The following is a 24,790-nucleotide window of genomic DNA, read 5'->3' on the forward strand; positions in this document are numbered from 1 at the left end:
GTGTCCCACGTGAACCCCACTGCCTGGGGAGAGAGTGTGGAGTCAGAGGACACAGCCCCAGAGCACGGCTGCTGCAGGGGAGGGATGAGCACAAAAGAGAGACACAGACGCGTCAGAGGAAAAGTCAGGAGAAATGTGAACTGTGGTCCTGTTGGGGGGGGGGGTGTCCTGCCCGTGCACGTTTCAGAAGACAAAGGTGAAGATCCCCAAATTCCATAGTAAGGAAAAAGACATCGTAATGGGAAACCAACCAGACATGGGCACAGCACACACAGCCAGTGTGAGCCACACTCCTGGAAAGCCGGCGAGGAGGGATCTCTAGCCGTCCATGTAGCAAAATTAAATACCAGATTTAGAAACACAGCAGAGAAAAAGGGACACTTGCATCCTGTTGACAACGTGCGTTTGGAGGGCAGTTTGGCAGAACGCGTCGAAATTCACTAGCCGCGGAGCCCACGGTGAAAGAAAGCTCACACATCCATGTCAGGATGCCCTGAACCAGAGGACATTTAGGCAGTGTTTCGGCAGAAATGTTTAGAAAGGCCGTGGGAGTAACGTCATCCCGTAGACGTGCTGGACAGAGGACGCACCTGTTTGTGTGGGCGCTGGTGGCCCCGGTGTGACATGGGGCCGGCGTTCTCTCTAGAAACCCCTGCGTGGTCTGAATCACGAGAACACGCTCTTTGTCTGCAAAGCAGGAGCCGTGTGGTTGGGAAGGCAGCCCCAGAGCCAGGACCAGCTCATGCTCCCCTCTGCCATGGAAACCCACAGCTTCGAATGGCATCATTGAGAATCAGTGAGAATGCCATGATTCAGGGCCATGAGACTGGCCAGGAACACAAGGCAAGGACGTGTCTGCACAGGGACACGCACCCAGGTCACAGACTCTGAAGCCACCTTCCACCGTCTTTGGAATGAGGCCACGTGACTCGCTTGTGGAAATGCACCTGAAGTCTCACGAGTGATGCAGGAGACACGCGAGTCCCTCACACCAGTGACTCCACGTGTGATGATGTGAGGAGAGCATTATGAGCCACTGAAAGGTTGACCTTCAGGAATGTTCATGGCAGCATGGGTTGTAACCATGAAGAAAGAGCCCAAAGTGGGCAGGAGGGGGGGCTCATGCCACGAGGGACACGTGGAACAAAGGAAAATGGAAGGAGAGATTCCTTTTTTTTTTTTTTTTTTTTTTTTCCCCGTTAAGCAGCCTCCATCCCCAGCATAGAGCCCGAGGCGGGACTCCATCTCATGACCCTGAGACAATGAGCTGAGCTGAGCTAAGAGTCGGACGCTCAACCGGCTGAGCCACCCACGTGCCCCAAAAGATTCAACGTTAAAGATTCCAATTCCGGGAACATGCCCTTTGAACGAAAGACCTAAAAATGTTAAATGCCATTGGTGTTTTTCTCTGATGTGGTAACGTCACTGGTGAGTTCTAATATAATTCCATGTTTTCCAAATTTTCTAAAATAAATATGTGTTATCTTTATAGACATCCACCCCCAGAGCACAATAAATTTCCTCTGAAGACACACACGGTGTAACATCGACAGGTTTATGGCCAAAATCGTGAGAGAACCCCAAGGCTGTGCTAGGTTGTCACCAGCAGACAGGACCAGCGAACATTTTAGCAAAGGGAAAAACCTCCCGTGGTCCAGAGGGTTAATTCACAAAACCCAGAAGCTCACAGCCCCACTGCTGGCCTGCTGCAGAGGCAGTGCCCCACCCCCAACCCGGGACAACCTGCACCTGCTGGGATCCAGGTGGGACCGGCAGAACAGCCGTGGTGCAGGGAACGAGCCGGGTCAGCACCACAGGAAAGCCCGAGAAGACCCGCCCGAGTCATCAGTCATCTATAGGAAGCACTCACACTTGTCTCCCTTCATTCTCGCCCTCCGACAGACCAGGAGCAGGTGCAGGGAGAGGGGACCTCTCGTTGCATGCAGGATCCCTGTGGAAGCGTCAGGGGCCAGCAGCCCGTCTGCCCATGGTGCTGGAGCCCCTTGGAGGCCCCATGTCTGCCATCCCAGGTCCAGGCATGGAGACAGGGCAGGTCTGTCCCTATGGCCGCAGAATATCAGACCAGATGGCCTCTCTGTGCTCGGACACACGTGACATTGGCTGAGCCCCGCGCCGGTAGTCAGACGGTCATGGCACTGATGGTGCCCTGCGTGTCCTTCTGTCCGGCCACATCGTGATGTTCCTGAACCATCCCGACCAACCCACAAACCATGGTGGAGATGTCCCCTCTGGGGCTACAAATGCCACTGACAGCGCGTGACCCAGACCGGTCCTCGAGAAGCCCAGCCGGACCCCTGCCTTCGCTCCACCGTGGGGGTCCCTGAAATCACTGTGGCCTCGCTCACCAAAGCAGAACACTGAAAACCCAGACGTGCTACACAGTGGGGGAAGGGTCGCGAAAGCACCAGGATGTCTGCGCGAGGGAGCCCAAGATGGGGAAAGTTCTGCCCATGCCAGGACGGAGCGGTCCCTGAGCCCGACCCACCGGGCGAGGAACAGGAGCTGCCCGTTCCCTCCCAAGACGCTGCTCGGCAGGAACCGCGGCACCGTCTGGATGGGACGGGTGCCTGCTTCCACGGCCACGACCCCCTCTGGCTCAGGCAGCATGTGGGGGGCAGTGTGTCCCCCTCAGAGCACCGGGAGGGTAGAGTGGGTCACCCGCCACATGGGGCACCTCCAGGTTTGCAGATGGAGCGGCCAGGTCTGGTACAGCCGAGCTCCTTGGACTGGCGATGGCAGTGGGCACTCCCAGGGCTGCGGACTTCTGGCAGGTGTGCAGAAGCCCTGGGAGGGCCCGTGTAGCAGGTGCACACGGCCTTCCACCCACAGCTCTGCTCCCACGTGGGGAGCATGGGAACGCGGGCCTCAGCCGGATGCTGTGAGCCCCCAAGGACAACCCAGATACCCCGAAATGCTAGAGCCACAGAGAACCACTCCAAAGGCTGCTGCTTGGGCTGGAAAGTGCAGGAAAGGCTCCGTCTCTGCCCTAATGGGCGCATCTCAAGAGGCACCAGGTAGGGCAGGCTCCCTGGCATCCCGAGAAGCCCACTTCCACAGCTCCGAGCCAGCAGCGGGGTCAGAACCAGGGGGCCTATCTGGGTCCAAATCCCAGGTCCCCCACGTAGGGGATAGGTGACCTTGGACAGCATATGTGACCTTCTCCGCCTCTGTTTCCTCAGCTACAATCACAGCATGTCCCAGCACCTGCCAGACATGGCCATTAGGAGGGCAGAGTGACTTCCTACATGGCGAGGGGTGTGGCTTCCACCGGATGAACAAGGACATATGTGCCACTATCACCAGGACGCTCCCGTCCTAGCCCCATACTGTTAACGTGGCCTCCGGTCACAGTCCCCAGCACATGGGAACAGCCCTGACCTCGGCCTACTGCCATACCCCGGGGCCCACATGTGGACCACTGGACCGCACACCAGACCTCAGCACTCTGAGGGTCCCGTTGCTTACCAGCCCCACCTGGCCTTGACCACCGTGTCCCAACTAGAGCTCTCTCACAAGGCCTGGACAGAGGCCTCTTCACCCTGCCCGCCCTCTGCAGAATTACCTCCGAGCCCCGGCTGAGACAAAGGCACACGTGAGACCATGGCCCTTACGCCGGGTTCAGCGCCCAGCCCTGTCCATCGGCACAACTGATAAGCCGTCCACTCTCCCCAAGCCCGAGCCAGCACGTCCCTCTAACAAACACTCAGTTTGACACCTGCCATCGGGGAAAGCATGATCCTTCCAGCCTCGTGGCCCAGGGGACAGCACTCCGGCCAGCCTGGGGTGCCCACGCAAGCACAGACCACACGGCCATCCCAAACCTGTGTCCGGCCCGGGCTCCTGCCCCGTGCAGGGCACCGCACATGTGCACGCATCACAAGTGCCCTTACCTTCTGGGAACAAAACCCTGAGCATGCATCCACCATCATGTTGGCCTGCTCCGGGGAGTCTGGGAAGGTGTGGGTACCGTTCTCCGGCAGTTGGAAGCACCCACGGTACCTGACAGTCCTCCCTGTGGGGACGGAATGGGTCTCTGGTGAGACACGGTGCCCCTGGCTGTTGGTGGCTGTTGGGGGGAAACGGTGGGTTCAAGGTCTGGAAAGTGGCAAATAGAGTCAGTGGGGGTTTCAAGCCAGATAGCAGACCACTCTGGACAGCGTGTGGTGGGCCAGGCGCCTGAGACCTTGGGCACCCGAACCTCTCCACCACAGTCACCGACAAGGGGCCACGTGGCTGCAGCTGCTGACCTCAGGCCACTTCTGCCAGCTCCGTGGGATGGTTTTTGCCCCCTCTCTGTCCCTCCTTCCTTCTTCCACCAGCTCCGCAGGATGATGTCTGCCCCCCTCCATTCCTCCTTCCTTCCGCTAGCTCCCTGAGGATGGTATCTGTCACCCCCTTCCTTCTCCCACCAGCTCCTGGGGAATAGTGTCTGTCCCCCCTCTGTCCCTCCTTCCTTCTCCCACCAGCTCCTGGGGGATGGTGTCCGTCCTCGCCCCATCCCTCCTTCCTTCAACAGATCTGCATTTGGCCACCCAAGCTGCTGATATTCTGGAAAATTTTATGTCCCTGCCATGCAGGTACGAGGAGAAAAGTAGATCCAGAAATGTGAAATGCCACTGCGGCCCCTCGCTGTGCTCCAGGGTCCAGACCCGTACTCCCACCAGCCCCAGGAAGGCTCCCCAAGCCCACAAGCTGTCCTCTAGCCCAGGTGGAGTGGTACAGCCCCGAGTAGGGTCCTGGCTGCTGAGCCTTCTGGAATGTTCCAGCTCTGACAGGTTGTACTCTGGCCACACTCGTCAGGGCTGCTTAGGCGGGAGCCTTGCTGTCACGTGCCCGCTTTGCCCGCCCACCTCAATAGCATGGAGACCCTGTCACCAGCCAGTGCCCTGGGTGGCATCTCCATGCAAAACCGTAGAGCAGGACCAGGCCTGGAGTCTGGGAGCCTGTCAGGTGGGCCAGCACTCTGCAGTCCCGGTGCCAGTGGGCTGAGGGCAGCCCTGGGAGGCCGCGCTGAGCACCTCCCGCCTTCCTGCTAGGGGCCCCAGTCTCCATGAGCAGGTGCGTGGCCCCTCACCCTCTCCCGGGCTTCAGGGACTGTGTAAAGCTATGTAGATATGTACCAATGTACGTCCTCATACACGCATATACGGAGTTGGGTTTCGTTGTTCCTGTTTTTATTTTTGTTTTTCATTACATTGAATAACTCTGTAAAAGTTATCTTTAGAGAAACCTGGGTGGCTCAGTTGGTTAAGCAGCTGCCTTGGACTCAGGTCATGATCCCAGGGTCCTGGGATCAAGCCCCACACTGGGCTCCCGGCTAAGCAGAGATCCCACTTCTCCCTCTCCCTCTGCCTGCGGCTCTGCATACTTGTGCTCTCTCTCTCTCTCTCTGTGTCAAATAAATAAATAAAAATAAGTTTTTAAAGTTATCTTTGTAAGTTCTTACAAACTGGTACATTTGGTTCTACAGAATAGCTTTCTAGGAAAGGAATAGGTTTTTTTTCTTAGTAGGTATTGTCATATTCTCATTTTACAGATTAATAATACTGAGGCTTTTTAGAACAGAAGGCTGAACTCGGTTAATTCACATTACATTTCAGCCAGCAATCTAAGCCTACCCTTTCACCTCCTGTCCATATCAACATGAAATCTGGAGCATTTAAACTTTCTCTTGGGTTAAATCAGTATATTGACTTCTATTTCCCTAGTAATTAGTCAGTTTCCTTTCTCCCAAGGGTGTTAGTCATTTGGATTTGCACTTGGTACACTGTATATTCATATCTTTGCCCATTTTTAGACTCTGTTTTTTGTGTCTTTCCAGATTAATTTGTAAGAAATTTTTGTGGCTTACTGAAATGAACTCATGGCCCGTTATTTGCATTTTCATTTTTTCCAGATATATCACATCTATCTTGCTTGGTATATCTTTTTTTTTGGATACAGATGGTTTAAATTTCATTTAATAAATGCTGAGTTTCTAGGTAGTCTAGGTGTCTAGCATTGCACATGAGCTATCTAGATTTTCCTGCACTATTGCCAGAAAACAATCAGTGTTTTAATTCAACTGGTGTTAATGTTTGTAAATAGTGTAAGACTGACAGGATCCCTTTTTAATTCCTCGTAGATCAATGCATTGCTGTTTCAGGACTGAATATGAAATTTGCTAGTCTTTTCTCATTGAATGCCTCTACCACGGTTGTTGTGTTAACTTTACTATTTTGACAAGGTATTCAGAGTCTGATGGCTTATGGGACTGAGCTACCCAAGCGCCCCTCAATTCCTTTATTCATAACAACTGATTCTCTTTCTCTATTAACTTGTTTTGTCAAAAGTGAGAAAGACCAAGAAATATGTAGAAAATCTGTGATTTGTCTTCCTCATCCCTTCCATGCATTTCTGCCTTTTAATGTCTATTTCTCCTCTTTGCTTCCTGAGAACCTTCTTTCTACTTCTTCCCACCCTCCATTGGTATCACTCCAGCCTCCTGTCGAGCTCACCTTTCTTTATTCCTCTCAAATTAGTCATGTCCTAATGCCTTTCTACATGTTTTCCTATCATGAGATAGGTTGATATATAACTTTGTACTCCGTTATAGTTTTTACAGTGATCCCCCAAAGTAGGTATTATTATTCTTATCAATGTTACTGAAGAGGTTATACGACCTGTCCAAGAACCAAAAAATGCCAAGAAGTGGCAAAGCTTATATTCAAACACAGACATTCTGATCAAAAATGTCATGTGTTTTTTGCTGTCCTTTATTTGTAAATGACTGTTTTGTTTGATTGACTCATCTGAGTTAGGGTGACAGTGATTAAGAGTCAGTAGATAATTTTCCAAAGTTTATCATGTCAATTTTCTACATCAATTGAGAGGACCATGTGGTTCTTCTCTCCTTGATTTGTTCTATCTCATTTGTTGATTTGCACATGTTGAACCACCCTTGCAACCCATGGATAAATCCCACCTGGTCACAGTGGATAATCTTTTTAATGTACTGTTGGATCCTATTAGCGAAGGTCTTGTTCAGAGTCTTGGCATCCATGTTCATCAGGGATATTGGTCTGAAATTCTCCTTTTTGGTTGGGTCTTTGCCTGGTTTGGGGATCAGTGTAATACTGGCTTCATAAGAAAGTCCAGAAGTTTTCCTTCTGCTTCAATTTTCTGAAACAGCTTCAAGAGAATGGGTATTATTTCTTCTTTGAAAGTTTGTTAGGATTCCCCAGGGAACCCGTCAGGTCCAGGGCTCTTGTTTTTTAGGAGGTTTTTGATCACTCCTTCAGTCTCGTTACTAGATATTGGTCTATTCAGGTTGTCAATTTCCTCCTGATTCAGTTTTGGAAGTTTATAGGTTCCCAGGAATGCATCCATTTCATCTAGGTTGCTTAACTTATTGGCATGTAACTGTTGATAATAATTTCTGATGATGTTTCTATTTCCTTGGTGTTAGTCGTGATCTCTCCCTTTTCATGTATAATTTTATGAATTTGGATCTTCTCTCTTTTCTTTTGGATTAGTTCGGCCAGTGGTTTATCGATCTTATTGAGTCTTTCAAAAAACCAGCTTCTAGTTTCGTTGATGTGTTCTTCTGTATCTAGTTTCTATCTCATTGATCTCTGCTCTAATCTTGATTATTTCCCATCTTGTATGTGGGGTTGGCTTCATTTGTTGTTGATGCTCCAGTTCTTTAAGGGGCAAAGTTTAACTGATTTAACTTTGATTTATTTGGTCACAGAAATGAGTCTGTGTATGTGTGTGTATGTACATGTGTAAAGCAATTACTTTCCATCTCAGGTATTTTTTTTTCTTCAGGACATAGTTTTAAGTTATTACCTCTACCAAAAAAATCATATTTCAAAATGAGGCAAATAGGTTTAAATGTGGAAATATTTCACATGCCATAGGAGAGTGATTAAGAAACCAGAGTAAAGACTAGAAGTTGAAATTATTATTTATAGGAATATAATGAATAATAAATATCTATTATTTACCAGGGCCACCTACGGTACTCAGAATGTCACTGGACATCTCAGATGTACCCACACTTTACAATTCTAAATACTCAAATATTAGATACTACATTTCTTTTACATGGAACAGCATGCACTCTTTATGGCAAGGCATCATGAACATGTGCATTTGTATTAGAATCTCCATATGTAGCAAATAAAAACACAGAGGACACAGTTATATATGCTTCTCAGATAAAGGACAAATGTTATTTTTAGTATAAGCATGTGCCATACAATACTTGGGATTCATGTATACTAACATTATCCATTTTTATCTGAATTGAAATTGAACTAGGTATCATGTACTTTATCTGGCAACTATTTTTATGTATCTAACACTATACTCAAATCAGTGTTCATATTGATGTTCAAGACAACAACACCTGCTAACAGCTACATAGGATCATCACATTGCATTAACCTTTTTTTTTAATATTGCGATAGAACCCATATAACATAAAGTTTGCTGTCTTAACCATTTTTAGGTATGCGGTTCAGTAGTGTTAAGTGCATTCGCATTGTGCCACCAATCTCCAGAGCGCTTTCCGTCTTGCAAAACAGAAGTTCTATACCCGTGGAAGAACCCGTCATTTCCCCCTCACTGCGGCCCATCAATCACCATTCTACTTTCTGTCTTTTTGAATTTAACTACTCTAGGAACCTCTTATAAGTAGAATCATGAAGTATTGGGGTTTTTGTTTTTGTTTTCCAGTGACTGTCTTATTTCACTAAGCATAGTGTCTTTAAGCTTTACACAGGTAGCAGGTGTCAGAATTTCCTACCCTTTTTAAAGGCTGAATAGTATTCTACTTTTAGTTCTCTATTCAGCTGTAAATAGATATTTGGATTGCTTTTACCTCTTTTGGTTATTACAAATAATGCTTCAGAGTTGGTGTCTTGGTCCCTTCGGGCTACAGTAACAAAAATCCACTGACTGGGTAGCCTATAAATAGCAGAAATGCATTTCTCACAGTTTTGGAGGCGTGTTTGGGTGAGGGCTCTCTTACAAGATGCAGACTTCTCACTGTGTCTTTCCATGGTAGAAGGGGCTGGGCAGCTCTGTGGGATCTTTCTTATAAAAGCCCTAATCCTGTTCATGAATATTCTACCCTCAACCTATTTACCTGCCAAAGGCCTCACCTCCTAACACCATCACATTGGGTATTACAATTCTAACATTTAAATATTGGGGGATCATAATAATTTAAAGTTATATTTCTTTTTTTATTATTTTTTATTTATTTGACAGAAAGAAATCACCACTAGGCAGAGAGGCAGGCAGAGAGAGAGGAGGAAGCAGGCTCCCCGCGGAGCAGAGAGCCTGACGCGGGGCTCCATCCCAGGACCCCGGGATCATGACCTGAGCCAAAGGCAGAGGCTTTAACCCACTGAGCCACCCAGGCGCCCCGGGATCATAATAATTTAGATCATAGGTTTGATTTCTCCTCAGGCTCTTCTTCTTATCCTATCAATGGCCATTTTCTCCTTGTATTGTCTGTCTACTAGGTAAATCTATATCCTAACTTCCTTTTCTTATTAAAACACCAGTCATACTATGTTAGGGCCAAACTCATTTAAATTTAATTATCTCTTTATGGGGCGCCTGGGTGGCTCAGCGGGTTAAAGCCTCTGCCTTCAGCTCAGGTCATGATCCCAGGGTCCTGGGATCGAGCCCCACATCGGGCTCTCTGCTTAGCAGGGAGCCCCCTTCCTCCTCCTCTCTCTCTCTCTCTGCCTGCCTCTCTATCTGTCAAATAAATCTCTTATAATCTCTATCTGTCAAATAAATAAATCTTTTTTTTTTAAAGATTTTATTTATCTATTTGACAGACAGAGATCACAAGTAGGCAGAGAGGCAGGCAGAGATAGAGGAGGAAGCAGGCTCCCCGCTGAGCAGAGAGCCCGATGTGCAGCTCGATCCCAGGACCCTGGGATCATGACCCGAGCTGAAGGCAGAGGCTTTAACCCACTGAGCCACCCAGGTGCCCCAATAAATAAATCTTTAAAAGAAATTTAATTATCTCTTTAAAGACTGTATCCATATACAATCACTTTCTGAGCTACTAGGATTTAGGAATTTGGAGGGACATAATTCTGTTTGTGATAGGTATAAAACCAAAAGTGAAATTCCTAGATCCTGTGGAAATTTTGTTTTTATTTTTTGAGGAAACTCCATACTGGTTTTCACAGTAACTACACCTTTTTTAATATAACAATAGTGCATAAGGATTCTCTTTTCTCCACATCCTTCACAACACTTGTTATTTCTTTTTTTGATAGTAGCTATCACAGTGGGTGTGAGGTGCTATCTCATTTTGCTTTTGACTTGCATTTTCCTAATGTTGAACAACTTTTCATGAACTTATAGGATATTTCTGCATCTTACTGCAAAAATGTCTATTCGAGTCCTTTGCCCATTTTTTGGTTTTATTTTACTTATTTATTTTTTAGAGATTTTATTTATTTATTTGTGAGAAAATGAGCACAACCAGGAGGAGCAACAGGCAGAGGGAGAAGCAGACTCCCTGCTGAGCAAGGAGCCTGATATGGGACTTGATCTCAGGACTCTGGGATCATGACCTGAGCTGAAGGCAGACACTTAACCCACTGAGCAACCCAGGCTTCCGTGATCATTGTTTTAATTGGATTGTTTTGCTGTTGAATCGAAGGAGTTTTTATGTATTCTGGATATTAAACCTTTATCAAATATATGATATGCAAATATTTTCTATCATTCTGTAGGCTGCCTTTCACTCTATTGATTATGTCCTTTATGCACAAAAGTTTTCAATTTTGATGTATTCACTTTTTCTGTGTTTTTGCTGCCTGAGCTTTTCCTGTCATATCAAGGAATTCATTTCCACGTCCTATATCATAAAGACTTTCCCCTGTTTTCTTCTAAAAGTTGTATAGTTGTAGCTCTTACATTTAAGTTTTTGACTCATTTTGAGTTAAGTTTTGTATATGGTGTAAAGTAAGTGTACACTTCATTGTGTTGCTTGTGAATTTGTAATTTCCCTAAAAGCATTTGTTAAAAAGGCTCTCCTTTCCCCATTGAATGATCTTGGCACCTTTGCCAAAGATCATTGGACCATTTAGATGAGAGCTTATTACTGGATTCCCTGTTCTTTCCATTGACCTATAGGTCTGTCTTTTTTTTTTTTAAGATTTTATTTATTTATTGGACAGAGAGATCACAAGCAGGCAGAGAGGCAGGCAGAGAGAGAGAAAAGGAAGCAGGCTCCCTGCTGAGCAGAAAGCCTGATGTGGGACTCGATCCCAGGACCCTGAGATCATGACCTGAGCCGAAGGCAGCAGCCTAGTCTACTGAGCCACCCAGGCGCCCTATAGGTCTGTCTTTATTCGAGTACTCCGTTGCTTTTAGTATTGTTGTTTTATGATAAGTTTCGAAACCAGGAACTGTGAGAACTCCAACTTCATTCTTTTTCAAGATTGTCTTGGCTATCCTTGTTCTCTTGTGATTCCATATGAATTTTACGATAGCCGTTTTTATTTCTGTAAAAAAAATGCATTGGGATTTTCAAAGAGATCATATAAGTCTACTTTTTGATGGATAGTTATTCTGTTCTTACTCCAATACAGTTCTTAGTATTTAGAGTCATTTCTAATTTTATTAGTTTGGATATTATCTCTCCATGGGAGGTAATGTTAAAGACACTACCAGGCAGCAAAAAGCAGCACTTCTGAGACAGGATAGCATAAAGAGAAAAATAAAAACCTTAATTTACAAGTAACAGAAGTTTAAAAAAAAAAAGTGGAGATATATATATGTATGTATGTAAAAATCCATTCAAGCTACTTGACCTGTTTGGCACTCGAACACAACGCCCAACAAATGCAGAATACCCAAGGACGCAGGAAATAGTCATTGAGATCAACCACATTCAAGCCCAAAAAACAAGTCTCAAGAAATTTTTTAAAAAGATTTTATTTATTTGAGAGAGAATGAGTGAGAGAGAGCATGAGAGAGGAGAAGGTCAGAGGGAGAAGTGGACTCCCCAAGGAGCTTGGAGCCAGATGCAGGATGAGATCCTGGAAGTCGGGGATCATGACCTGAGCTGAAGGCAGTTGCTCAACCAACTGAGCCACGCAGGCGCCCCTCTCCAGAAATTAAAAAAACAAAACAAAACAAAACAGGGTAGGTGCACCTGGGCGGCACCCTCAGTGAAGTGCCCAACTCTTGGCTCTGGCTCAGGTCCTGATCTCAGGGTCTTGCAATTGAGCCCTGAGGCAAGCTCTGTGCTCTCTTTGCCCCGCCCTTCCCCCCCTCCCCCACTCACGTGTGCTCTTTCTCTCAAACAAACAAACAAACAAAAATCATTAACAAAAATGAACAATGGTTGAGAGTGGGAGGGGTGGGGAGAGAAGGGGGCGGGGACTGGAGGAAGCTGCCCCAGGGCCGCGCTGGCTCAGCGGCCACCACCGCCACCGAAGGGAGCCAAGGAGCGCCGTGAGCCAGGACGATTGCCAGCTGGCCGCGCCCGGCTAGGAGCGAGGAGCGCCTCCAGCGCTGGCCTAGCGCGCTTGGTTGGCGGCCACAGGGCCGCAGGCCCGTCCAAGCAGGCAGCCAGGGCAGCCTGGGGGCAGACAGGAGGCATGGAGACCCCGGGGACTGACTGAGCTGCTGCAGGGCTTTGCGCGGTGCAGGTGGCAGGTGGCGAGGCACCAGCCTGCGAACCTGCTGGAGTTCCCGCTGCTGCACCTCATGTGCCTGCAGCAGGAGAACGGGGGCAAAGACGCGGGGACTTTGGCCATGAGGGTGGGACCTGGGGGGACGCCGGCACCGCCGCTGGGGGCGGCACCCCCAGTAAGGGGGTCAACTTGGTGGAGGAGTCCAAGCACACTGACTCTGAAAACCCGGAGGAGGAGGAGGAAGATGCTGCTGCGGACGCCAGGGCGTTCAAGGCACTGGTAATAAACCTATTCACAGGGGCGCCTGGGTGGCTCAGTGGGTTAAAGCCTCTGCCTTTGGCTTGGGTCCTGATCCCAGGGTCCTGGGATCAAGCCCCTCATCTGGCCCCCTGCACTGCGGGGAGTCTGTTTCTCCCACTCCCTCTGCTCTTGCACTCAAGATCTCTCTCTCTCAAATACTAAGTAAAATCTTTACATAAAGAGACTTTGGGGATAGCTCTGACTGCCCCAACTCAGAGCTGTTGGGAAAAGTGTGAAGACACAGGCAGGGCAGTGCTCATGCAAACAGACAGCTCCCCAGGACCCACCCTGCTTCCCTGTGCATACGGGGTGGTGCTGGTATCGAGGGGACACTGGAGGCTCCCTGCCTGATGCAGGGGACATGGGGTCACATGATGGCACCGTTTCTCAACCTGAGGTGTGTGCTCCAGTAGCTTCTGGAGTTGAACGAAAGGGACACCTGAGGCCGGTGTTCATGCCCTATTTCCCTGGAAATAGTTAAAGAAGCAGCATTCAAATGACTTATATTCCTTCTATTTGTTCTCCAAGTCCACTGTTCAATAATATAATCGTAACTGGTTTGGTCGCGTGTTACCGGCTCCTGTTTCAGGGAGCCTGGGTGGCCAGGTCCACTAGCATCTGCCTTGACTGCCTGTCATGAACTCAGGGTCCTGGGATGGAGCCCCAGTTTGGGCTCTCTGCTCACCAGGAAGTCTGCATCTCTCCCTCTTCCGTGCCCCTCCTCTCTTGCACAGAGGCTCCCTCTCCAAATAAATAAATAGATAAAAAATTAGATAAATAAACAGATAAATAAATAAATCATTCAAAAAAGTAAATAAAAGCTCATGTTTTGGCAAGCTTTCATGTTGGAAAGCACTAGAGAGAAATGACATGTTTTCATTACCATAGCATAATACCTTTTATTTTAAGCACCTTCAGATTTGGCTGGGGTATTAGAAAGGAAAGGATTCACAGAAGGAAAGGGGAGCTGCAAGAACTGTGCACTTTGACTGTGTTGGTCTCATGATGGGTCTTTGTGTGGGGGGGAGGGAGGGAGGCAGGCGCAGGTTGACCGTTTCCCACACTGTGTCATCTGGGCCACTGCTGCTCTTGGGGCTTAGGGGTATGACGAGCTTGTTCATCCTGAAGCCTAGAGGCTCCCCTTTCCTGCACATCACATCACTGTCCAGGGGACCAGTCCCTTGAAGTCTGCCCAACCAAATGCCTAGGTGAAGTCTTTCCTGGGGAACATTCGTAGACACTCTCAGCTCCAGGAAGCACAGTGAGCTGAGACCAGCGAGGGCCCTGGTGCCCTGTGGCTCTGTGCCCTGGGGATGTCAGGGCCAAGGTCCCCTTCTAGAATCTATGGGGCCGCCTGGGTGCCAGACACCCAACCAGGGGGCCTCCTCCATCCGTCTCTGTGCCTCCCCCATCATTGCAGCACCTGTGTGTGCCTTCCAGGTTCTGGTTGGACAGCTGGGAAGGGGGGGGGGCTGCAGTTTTTAAAATGGATGTGGGTCTTCCCAATCATTGAGACCTATTTTTATTCAGTATTTAAACCCTATTTTCTCTCCGAATTATTTTGATCACATCAGTCCTTCCATCTTAGAGTGGCTACTTTCGAGTGCCTTCTGCTTTGTTTCAGTCATGTCATGCCTTTGCTTTTTGATATTGATGTTTGAGTCATTTGACTTTCTTATTGTTCGTTTTCACTTTATTTTTGGAATTCTCTATTTTCAGAGGGACCTGCTTTTAGCTCTGGGAATGTAGGTTTAGTTAGTCAGTGACTGTTCTTCATTTCTGATTCTTTAGGTCCCCAGATACATGTCCAGAGGGCCATTTCCACCTTGGCCTACAGTTCTATCAGCAAATGTTCCTATTTACAGTCCCAGACAGCAGGCTCACGGCGGGCCTGGGTGAGTGTCACAGACTCCCTAAACTTGTCCTTAAATAGTAAATAAATAAGAAAATAAAATAAATACTAATTAATAATAATAAATAATAAAATAAATTATAAAAAATTAATAAATGAAAAAATTAATAAAATAAAATTAAAATTAACAAGAATAATAAATAAAATTAATAATAAATAAATAAATTGATAATTGCCAGGTTTACAATTCAAGGCAGAATTTTTGGGACCCCTGAATGTCTATGTGTGTTAAGCATCTGCCTTTCCTCAGGTCATGATGCGGGGGTCCTGAAATGGAGGCCCGCATAGGCTTCCCTGCTCAAAGGGGAGTCTGCTTCTCCCTCTGCTGCAACCCTTCCCCCCTGCTCGTGCTCTCCATCTCTCTCTGACAAATAAGTAAATAAAATCTTTAAAAAATTTTGAGGCCAAATTTTAGAAATAACCTCTAAAAAGATGAGCTGCCCGGATGGTTCAGTTGGTGGCGTGTGTGATGCTTGGTCTCAGGGTTGTGAGTTTGAGTCCCACCCTGGGTGTAGAGATGACTTCAGGTAGGAGAAATAACCTCTGGAAACAAAGACACCTGTTGTGATAGGAGCAGCAAGATAATGGTAGCCTACATACTGTGCCTCCCAGCTAGCTGAAATACTGTACACAACATGTAATGCCCATGAGATAGTGGGGAGGGTTGATCTGTGCTGTGTCCAGGAGGCCAGGATATTTAGTTTGCTTTTGACAAAGAGGATTTTACCAAGGAGCTCATACCTAGTCTTCAGAAAGTCAGAATTGCAGGTAGCCACCAATGCAGCTTCTCAGACCTTGCCACCTCTGGAAAAAGTTGGGGGAGCAGCTGAAGACAGTGGTTGGGACAAGGAAGGCTAATTTCAGTAGGAGGGCCCAGGCGGCGCCTCTCCCCTGCTGACCGCCAGGGGGCGTGCCGGCTGGATCGAGGCAGAGCCTTGGACACGTGACCACTCTCGGGCCGTCCAGTTTAAGGCTGCTGCCCTGGTGGCAGTTATCTTGGGGCGGGGCTTGGGGGTGACAACCGCAGGTAGGGAGCTCTGGAGGAGAAAACCTTGGTTGCCAGAGGAGTCCAGGCTATGGGAGGGCAGGGCCTTTGAGGCCATTGGAGGGCGCACTCTGTGAGTCAGGGTTGGGGGTCCTGGTGTGGGAGGGCCTGGTGCCCCGCGGGGTTTGGGGGCGCTCGCCCCACCCGGGAAGGGGCCCAGGGCGGCCACAGAGAGACCTAAGCTGGAGGAAGGAGCAGCACCTCCGCCTTTGTGTCCCCCTCCCCTCCCGCACAGACCCCCCACACTTTCCTCCCCTCCCTTGGGCCCCTGTTCGAAATGCACTGGCAAAGTTTGCAGTCAGAGCAGACCCTACAATCAAGGCCCTGGGCTTGAAATCTTAGCAATGCTTTTTCCACCTGGAGGAACCCAGCATTGTAGAGGTCTGCCTCTTTCCAGTGGTGTGAGCCCATTATGTCATTTCAACTCCCAGAGCCTCAAACCCCAGGTTGCTGAAAAAAATGAATGAGAGACTATGTTAGAAGGCTGTTAAACTTTGTAAACGATCGCTGCCTTTCTCAAGCCCTCTGCGGCAGCTGCACTGAACATTTTACATAGGTCAACTCAACCCCGGAATTTAGGGTTCTTGCTTTTATCCTGCCTGTGTGGAAATATGCACTCTGAGGGTACAGCGACTTGTCCAAGTTCTCAGAGCAAGTGAGTGGTGGAACCAGGATTGGGTGCTAGGAGAGACCGACTACAAAGCCCACGCGTTTAACCACTAAACCGCTGCTTCTGTCCTTATTTACATTATGAGAATTGTTGTTAATGCCTGGGTTATCATTTTGCTTGTCTGTGGGAATATGGATATATACAAAGTGAGTTAGAGGGCTCTAAATTATTCCTGGAAAGGTGAGAGGCCCTGGCATCACTATGCTTCCGATTTGGTACAGGCGTTCCCAGAAGTATGAAATTCTTTTTATTCCTGTGGAAAGGAACCAGAGCAGGTATTGCACTGTTCATTGATAGGTTCATGCACTAGGAAATTAAAATGGGAAACAGAGTGAACTGCTAATGGTTATGGTCAATATTTCTCTAAAGGAAACTCCGCAAAGAAGAATGTCAGGTGCAGGGGAGATACTTACCCCGACTGATTCCCAGTCAGTCATGTCAGGAACATCCCTAGTAAGTAGTAATTTTAAGTCATTCATCTATTCATTCATTCGTTCATTTGTTCTTTCATTCATTCAGAATCATGGAATGCTCACCATTTGCCATGCTATGGGGATAATACAAATAAGATACAGTCCATTTCTTAAGGAGCTCTAGGGTGTGTAGGGAGGTAGACTGATACATGAACACCATAAAACAATATCCTAAGTGCAGTGATTGAGTGATGCATGGGAGATATTTACAAAACAAAAATCAAGGACACTTAGCCCAGCTAGGAGGATGGTCAGGGAAGGCCTCCTGGGGGAGGTGTGCAGAGGAGCTGACAGAAAGAGTTCCTAGGGGTTAGTTGGAATGCACTTGTCTTAGAACAGAGTCAGCGTGATCATAGTAATGTAGGCTCTCCCCCTGAAGGAGAACTCAGTTGTGGTCCAAGGAGAAGTGACTGTGACTCGCCCATCCTTGGAGATGACCAGTGCCACTTAGAAGAAGGGTTTTGCTGTGTGGTTCTGCTCGGAGGCCAAGAATAAACTTGGCACATGCATGATTCATGTTATTTAAGTACGAAGTGTCCCACGCTCCTTTTATTTTTTTTAAATTATTACTATTTTTAAGATTTTACTTTTTTATTTGACAGAGAGAGTGAGAGAGAGCACAAGCAGGGGGAGAGCAGGAAAGGGAGAAGCAGACGCCCCACTGAGGAGGCAGCCCAATGTGGGGCTCCATCCTAGACCCCAGGATCATGACCTGAGCCAAAGGCAAACACTTAACCAACTGAGCCCCCCAGGCACCCCCCAGGTACCTTTTTGAAACAGATCAGAGTTCCAGTGTGAGGCGAGCACTAAGGCTGGCTGAGTAGGAACAGAAAGAAAAGTAAAGGAGGGAATGAAGCAGCTCTGTACTGTCTTTGGAATCACAATCTTCTTTTATTTCTTTTTTAAGAGAACCCTTGGCGAGTCAAAGGATGCGTTAGAATCAGAACATTTGGAAACAAATGAGCTTTTAAGAGACTTGAGCTCAAAAGGAAAATTTCTTGATTTGGATCAAAGCGGTTCTGAGGAAGCAGAGATTAGTTTCCCTGAAACACAGCCCTCAAGCAAGCTTGGGGAGAAAATCGACCAGATGCCCCAGGATGAACTGGGACGGGAAAGAAGAGAGGTAAAAAGATGATCAGACTTAAGTGAGCGACGAGAGGAAGAATTCCAGTCCATAGAAGAGATCCCCAAGAAATCACTGGTGTCTACCAGCGAGGACATGTTGTTTGAAAGGATGACCGCGCCAACGTGTATCCTTTGGTAAGGGAGTGTAACATGGTTTTTCATGTCCTCTAGTGCTTTAAAAGCATTGTGAAATAAGGGGATTTTATGCATATGGAAGAAAAAAATACCACCAGAAATATCCTTTTGAACTAATAATAGACTTGTATGTTTTGAAGTTCAGTGCTCTGGCGGGACATGGGTCAGAGGAGTGCTGCGTCTGGGCCTGACATCTGGGTCCGACAGGGTTGCTTCCCAAGCAGGAAATTCCGGACGTGCTTTGTCTGTTACCTAGGGTGCCCTTTCTTGTGGGAGACTCAAGGTCAATCTCTCCCTCTCCTCCCCATTCCCCTTCTTTCTCACTTCCTCCTCCGCTCCTCCATGCCTTTCCCCTTTCCCTCCTCTCCTCACCTCTTCTGCCTTAGATGGCTTGATACCTCTTCACAAGTTCCTAAAACTCTTATGGGCTTCTCAAAATGTGCATTCGGAGATGGACCAGAAAGCAAAAGGTATGAAAAAGGGAAAGGCACTGAGAAAGGCACCAGGGGCTCGACTGGCATCTGCCTTTGCCGCACAAATATTACCATTTACCAAGAGAAGGAAGAGGAGGAGAGTTTTTCCCTTCCTCCTCCACGTGGCACTGAAAATTGCTTCCTAGGATTCACCTCCCTTTTTTCCTGTAGACTCTGCCTTTGGAAGATTTGTAAGTGATCGGATGCACGTAAAGTGTTTAATGTAGTTCCTGACACATAGCGAGCACTGGACGGGTGTTCACATCTAGACGATGACGGTGGTGGTGGCAAGGATGGTAGTGATGAGGAGGATGATGGTAAACTCCTAGTGGGAGATGCAGACAACTGCCAGCCTCGTTTCTGTAAATGGGGTTTACTTTGAGCAGTGGATTTCAAGGTCAAAACTTGGGCTTGCCCAGGATGAAAGATAGAACAAGTTTTAGAGCCTGTGAAGACTTTTGGCTTGTCTAGCCAGTTAGCATGACACCCGGGGATATCGCTAATGAGAGCAAGTGTCCTGCGTGCCAGGGGTTTGGGCCCCTGTTAGCTTTGGGCTCACTGTAGAACTCAACTCTTCTAGATCACCTCCCTCCACAAATTTGTTTAGCACCTTTACGACACCTCCTTTCTGTTCCTTTCTCTTCCCGTTCCTGTATTGGTTTTCTCTCTCTTTTATTTTTAAAAATTTTATTTATTTGACACAGAGAGAGAGATCACCAGTAAGCAAAGAGGCAGGCAGGGAGAGAGGGGGAAGCAGGCTCCCTGCTGAGTGGAGAGCCCGATGTGGGGCTCAATCCTAGGACCCTGACATCATGACGTGAGTCAAAGGCAGAGGCTTAACCCACTGAGCCACCCAGGTCCCCCCCTTTTTTTCTTCCTGTTAAAAATAATAGGTGCTCTTTAGAACTACAGACCAATATCCTTGATGAACACAGACGCAAAAATTCTCGCCAAAATACTAGCCAATAGGATTCAACAGTACATTAAAAGGATTATTCACCACGATCAAGTGGGATTTATTCCGGGGCTGCAGGGTTGGTTCAACATCCGCAAATCAATCAATGTGGTAGAACACATTAATAAAAGAAAGAACAAGAACCATATGATACTCTCAACAGATGCTGAAAAAGCATTTGACAAAGTACAGCATCCCTTCCTGATCAAAACTCTTCAAAGTGTGGGGATAGAGGGCACATACCTCAATATTATCAAAGCCATCTATGAAAAACCCACCGCAAATCTCATTCTCAATGGAGAAAAACTGAAAGCTTTTCCGTTAAGGTCAGGAAGACGGCAGGGATGTCCATTATCACCACTGCTATTCAACATAGTACTAGAAGTCCTAGCCTCAGCAATCAGACAACAAAAAGAAATTAAAGGCATCCAAATTGGTAAAGAAGAAGTCAAACTATCACTCGGCATCAGGGAAATACAAATCAAAACCACAATGAGATGGCACCTCACACCAGTCAGAATGGCTAAAATGAACAAGTCAGGAAATGACAGATGCTGGCGAGGATGTGGAGAAAGGGGAACCCTCCTCCACTGTTGGTGGGAATGCAAGCTGGTGCAACCACTCTGGAAAACAGCATGGAGGTTCCTCAAAATGTTGAAAATAGAACTACCCTATGACCCAGCAATTGCACTACTGGGTATTTACCCTAAAGATACAAACATAGTGATCCGAAGGGGCACGTGTACCCGAATGTTTATAGCAGCAATGTCTACAATAGCCAAACTATGTAAAGAACCTAGATGTCCATCAACAGATGAATGGATCAAGAAGATGTGGTATATATACACAATGGAATACTATGCAGCCATCAAAAGAAATGAAATCTTGCCATTTGCGACCACGTGGATGGAACTAGAGCGTATCATGCTTAGTGAAATAAGTCAATCGGAGAAAGACAACTATCATATGATCTCCCTGATATGAGGACATGGAGAAGCAACATGGGGGGGTAGGGGGATAGGAGAAGAATAAATGAAACAAGATGGGATTGGGAGGGAGACAAACCATAAATGACTCTTAATCTCACAAAACAAACTGGGGGTTGCTGGGGGGAGGTGGGATTGGGAGAGGGGGAGGGGGCTATGGACATTGGGGAGGGTATGTGCTATGGTGAGTGCTGTGAAGTGTGTAAACCTGGCGATTCACAGACCTGTACCCCTGGGGATAAAAATACATTATATGTTTATTAAAAAAAAAAATTTGGAAGGGTAGGCAAACCATAAGAGACTATGGACTCTGAAAAGCAACCTGAGGGTTTTGAAGGGTCAGGGGTGGGAGGTTGGGGGAACAGGTGGTGGGTAATGGGGAGGGCACGTTTTGCATGGAGCGCTGGGTGTTGTGCAAAAAGAATGAATACTGTTACGCTGAAAAAATAAAATGGAAAAAAAAAATAATAGGTGCTCTTTAAAAAAAAAGAAAGCAGCGGCACCTGGGTGGCTCAGTGGGTTAAGTGTCTGAGTCTTGATTTCAGCTGGGGTTGTGATTGTGATCTCAGGGCTGTGAGCTTGAGCCCCTCATGGGCTCAAGCCTGGGCATGAAGCCTTCTTGGGATTCTCTCTGCCTCTCTCCTTTGGGCCCTCCCCCCTCTATAAATAAGTTAAAACAAAAAAAAAAAACTTTCAGGCAGATTCCTCTTCTCGCACAGACCATGCCAAATCCATTTCCTGGAAGTGACTACCGTTTCATTTTGGTATAACTGTATATCTTTCCAGACCTTTTCCTGGGCATCTGTGGACACGTCTGTGTGTGTGCACCCACACACCACACATGCTAGGTTTTGTTTTCTTTACCGGTCAGATCTTCTGCATGACCACTTAGTATGTCTCAGAGGGTTTTCTGTATCAGGGCGTGTAGAACCACTTCCTCATTTTAAATTCAACCGGTGCCCTGTTATGGATGGCGCTTTTTGTTACTTCTGATTTGTTCTCACCAAAGGGGCTTCAACAAGTGTGTTCCTGCCTCTCTCTCTGCCTGCAGCCTCCTCCTTTTCCTTTGGGGTCCCTGCCTTACCCCAGAGTCCTGGAATAATTCAGAGTGCTCCTGGTAAGTAGGCATGACCCTGGATACCAACTTCCACCAAGAAAACAAGGTGTCATGCATTTATGAGAAGGAATCTTTGATGATTGTCGAACGCAGTGAAATCTGCTTTGGAACATAGCGTTTTGTGTTCGCGTTTGGAAGGTTGCTGTAAGAGCCGGCTAGCTCCATGACCGTTCACCACGAACGGTAACACTAGGGCCCAGCGTCAGCGGATACCGTGTGCTTTCAATGAGTGTGAGCGCTGCTGGAGCAAGGAGGTCCTGTCAATCCTGAGTGAGTCAGTTGCTAAAAGTCTCTGATCACTTAGCCATCACTTTAGATGCTACCACATTCGATTAATTGGCCTCGGTTAATTTTTTTTTTAAGATTTTTTTATTTATTTGACAGAGATTACAAGTAGGCAGAGAGGCAGGCAGAGAGAGAGAGAGGAGGAAGCAGGTTCTGCGCTAAGCAGAGAGCCTGATGCGGGGCTCGATCCCAGGACCCTGGGATCATGACCTGAGCTGAAGGCAGAGGCTTTAACCCGCTGAGCCACCCAGGCGCCCCCTCGGTTAATTTTTTAAATGGAATGTTTTTATTTTAAGTAATCTCTACACCCAACATGGGGCTGGAACACTCCCAGATCAAGAGGCATAGGCTTTACTGACTGAGCCAGCCACACGCCCCTAAGGACTATTTATTGGAGCAGTTTAGATTGATAGCAAACGAAATGAAAAGTACAGAGTTCCCATATACTCCCTTGTGCGCCCCACCAGGTTCCCCTTTTGTTAACATCTTCATTAGTGGGGGACATTTGTTAGAGGTGATGAGCCCATGTTGACTGTTATTAACTAACATCCATATTTTACTTGAGGGTTCACGCCTGGTGGTGTGACATTCTCTGGGCTTTGACTAAGGTATGATGAGGTATATCCACCATTGCAGTGTCCTACAGACTTGTGTCACTGCCTTCAAATCCCTCGTGCCCCACTCTCCATCCCTGCCTTCACCCCCTCGCTCCCCGGCCACCACTTTTCCCCCCTGTCTTCATAGTTTTGCTTTTCCAGAATATCATGTAGTTGGAATCATACAATGTGAAGTCCTTTTTTTTTTTAAGATTTATTTATTTATTTGTCAGAGAGAGAGAGAGAGAGAAAAAAAAAAAAACACCTGTTGGGGGAGGGGTAGAGAGAGAGAGGGAAAGAGAAGCAGACTCCTGGCTGAGCAGGGGGCCCAATGCAAGGCTCAATCCTAGGACTCTGGGATCATGACCTGAGCCAAAGGGAGACACTTAACCAACTGAGCCACACAGGTGTCCCCACTGTGAAGTCTCCTTAGGTTGGCTCCTTTCACTTAGCAAAATGCATTTAAGATTTCTCCATGTCTCTTCCTGGCTTGCTAGTTCATTACTTTCTATTTCTGAGTAGCACTCTTTTTGTATGTATCCACAGTTTTTATAAAGTGTTTTCATCACATCCATGATTTTTTATAAAAGACTTTGCACACAAAAAATATGCAGAAGTAAGCTACTATTGAATTAAAAGTAATAGATTTATAATACCTCTAATTTTTCATTTCAGAAAATTTTTATCTTGGATTTATTCCTGGGAATATGGATTTTTAAAAAGATTTTATTTATTTATTTGACAGATGGAGATCACCAATAGGCAGAGAGGCAGGCAGAGAGGAAGGGAAGCAGGCTGAGCAGAGATCCCGATGTGGGGCTCGATCCCAGGACCCTGAGATCATGGCTTGAACCAAGGCAGAGGCTTTAACCCACTGAGCCACCCATGCACCCTGAATATGGAATTTTTTTTTCAAAGATTTTATTTATTTATTTGACAGATAGAGATCTCAAGTAGGGAGAGAGGCAGGCAGAGAGAGAGAGAGGAGGAAGCAGGCTCCCTGCCAAGCAGAGAGCACGATGCGGGGCTCGATCCCAGAATCCTGGCATCATGACCCGAGCGAAAGGCAGAGGCTTTAACCCACTGAGCCACCCAGGTGCCCCTGAATATGGAATTTTTAATCATGCTTAGGTAATTTTGTCCCTTTGTGCTTCATTCTTCCAGAGGAATTGGTATATGAAGAACAAATACAAATATTCCCAGCTGAATAATTATCTTTCTTATGAAGTTCCTTAGTAACTATACTGTAACTTCCCCCTTCCATATATTTTCATAAAGTAAATTGAATTTCACAATATGAAGTGCTCACTGTGTGTCAGGTACTGAGCAGTCTAGGTTCTGGGGATTAGGAGGATAGGACGTTCTTTCTGTTTACTGTTGACTTTCTTTTCTTTTTTAAGCAAGGTATAATTCACATACCATTAAATTTACCTTCTTAAAATTTAAAATTGTGGTAAAATACACATAAAGTAAAATTTACCATCTTTAAAAAAAAAAGACTTTATTTATTTATTTGACAGAGAAAGACTCAGCGAGAGAAGGAACACAAGCAAGGGGAGTAGGAGAGGGAGAAGCAGGCTTCCTGAGGAGCAGGGAGCCTGGCAGGGGCTCGATCCCAGGATCCTGGGATCATGACCTGAGCTGAAGGCAGACACTCAATGACTGAGCCACCCAGGTGCCCCTCATATTTCTTTTAAATCTTTATTTATTTATTTGAAAGGGAGGGTAGGGAAGGGCAGAGGAGAGTCTTAAGCAGACTATTCCTGGAGGCCAATGTCGGGCTGGATGCCACAACCCTGAGATCACGACCTGAGCCAAAGCCAAGAGTGAGTTGCTGATCCAACTGTGCCACCAGGCATCCCTAAAATTTACCATCTTCACCATTTTGAAGTGTACAGCGTCGTAGTAGGTACAGTCACACTGTGGTGCAACCAACACCTGGAACTCATCTCGTGAGATGGAAACTCCCTACCCATTGAACAACTCCCCGTTCCCCAGCCCTGCCCCTGGCAACCACCATTCCACTTTCTGTCTC

General features: G+C 47.0%; 1 protein-coding gene across 3 annotated transcripts in view; it reads left to right on the plus strand.

The window, feature by feature from the left end:
- The window catches only part of LOC123930169 (cilia- and flagella-associated protein 251-like), a 52,943-nt gene that overhangs the window by 23,563 nt on the left and 4,590 nt on the right, over nucleotides 1-24,790 (plus strand). The window contains exon 1 of one of the 3 annotated variants that reach the window (XM_045986424.1): nucleotides 18,118-18,343. The exons of the other annotated variants lie outside the window; for them this stretch is intronic. The gene's annotated coding sequence lies outside the window, so the exon portion shown is untranslated. Of the gene's footprint in view, nucleotides 1-18,117; nucleotides 18,344-24,790 lie in introns of those variants that run through there. 3 annotated transcript variants of the gene reach the window in all.

The sequence above is a fragment of the Meles meles genome, chromosome 18 (genome assembly GCF_922984935.1).
Source record: "Meles meles chromosome 18, mMelMel3.1 paternal haplotype, whole genome shotgun sequence".
In the NCBI taxonomy this organism is placed as follows: Eukaryota; Metazoa; Chordata; class Mammalia; order Carnivora; family Mustelidae; genus Meles; species Meles meles.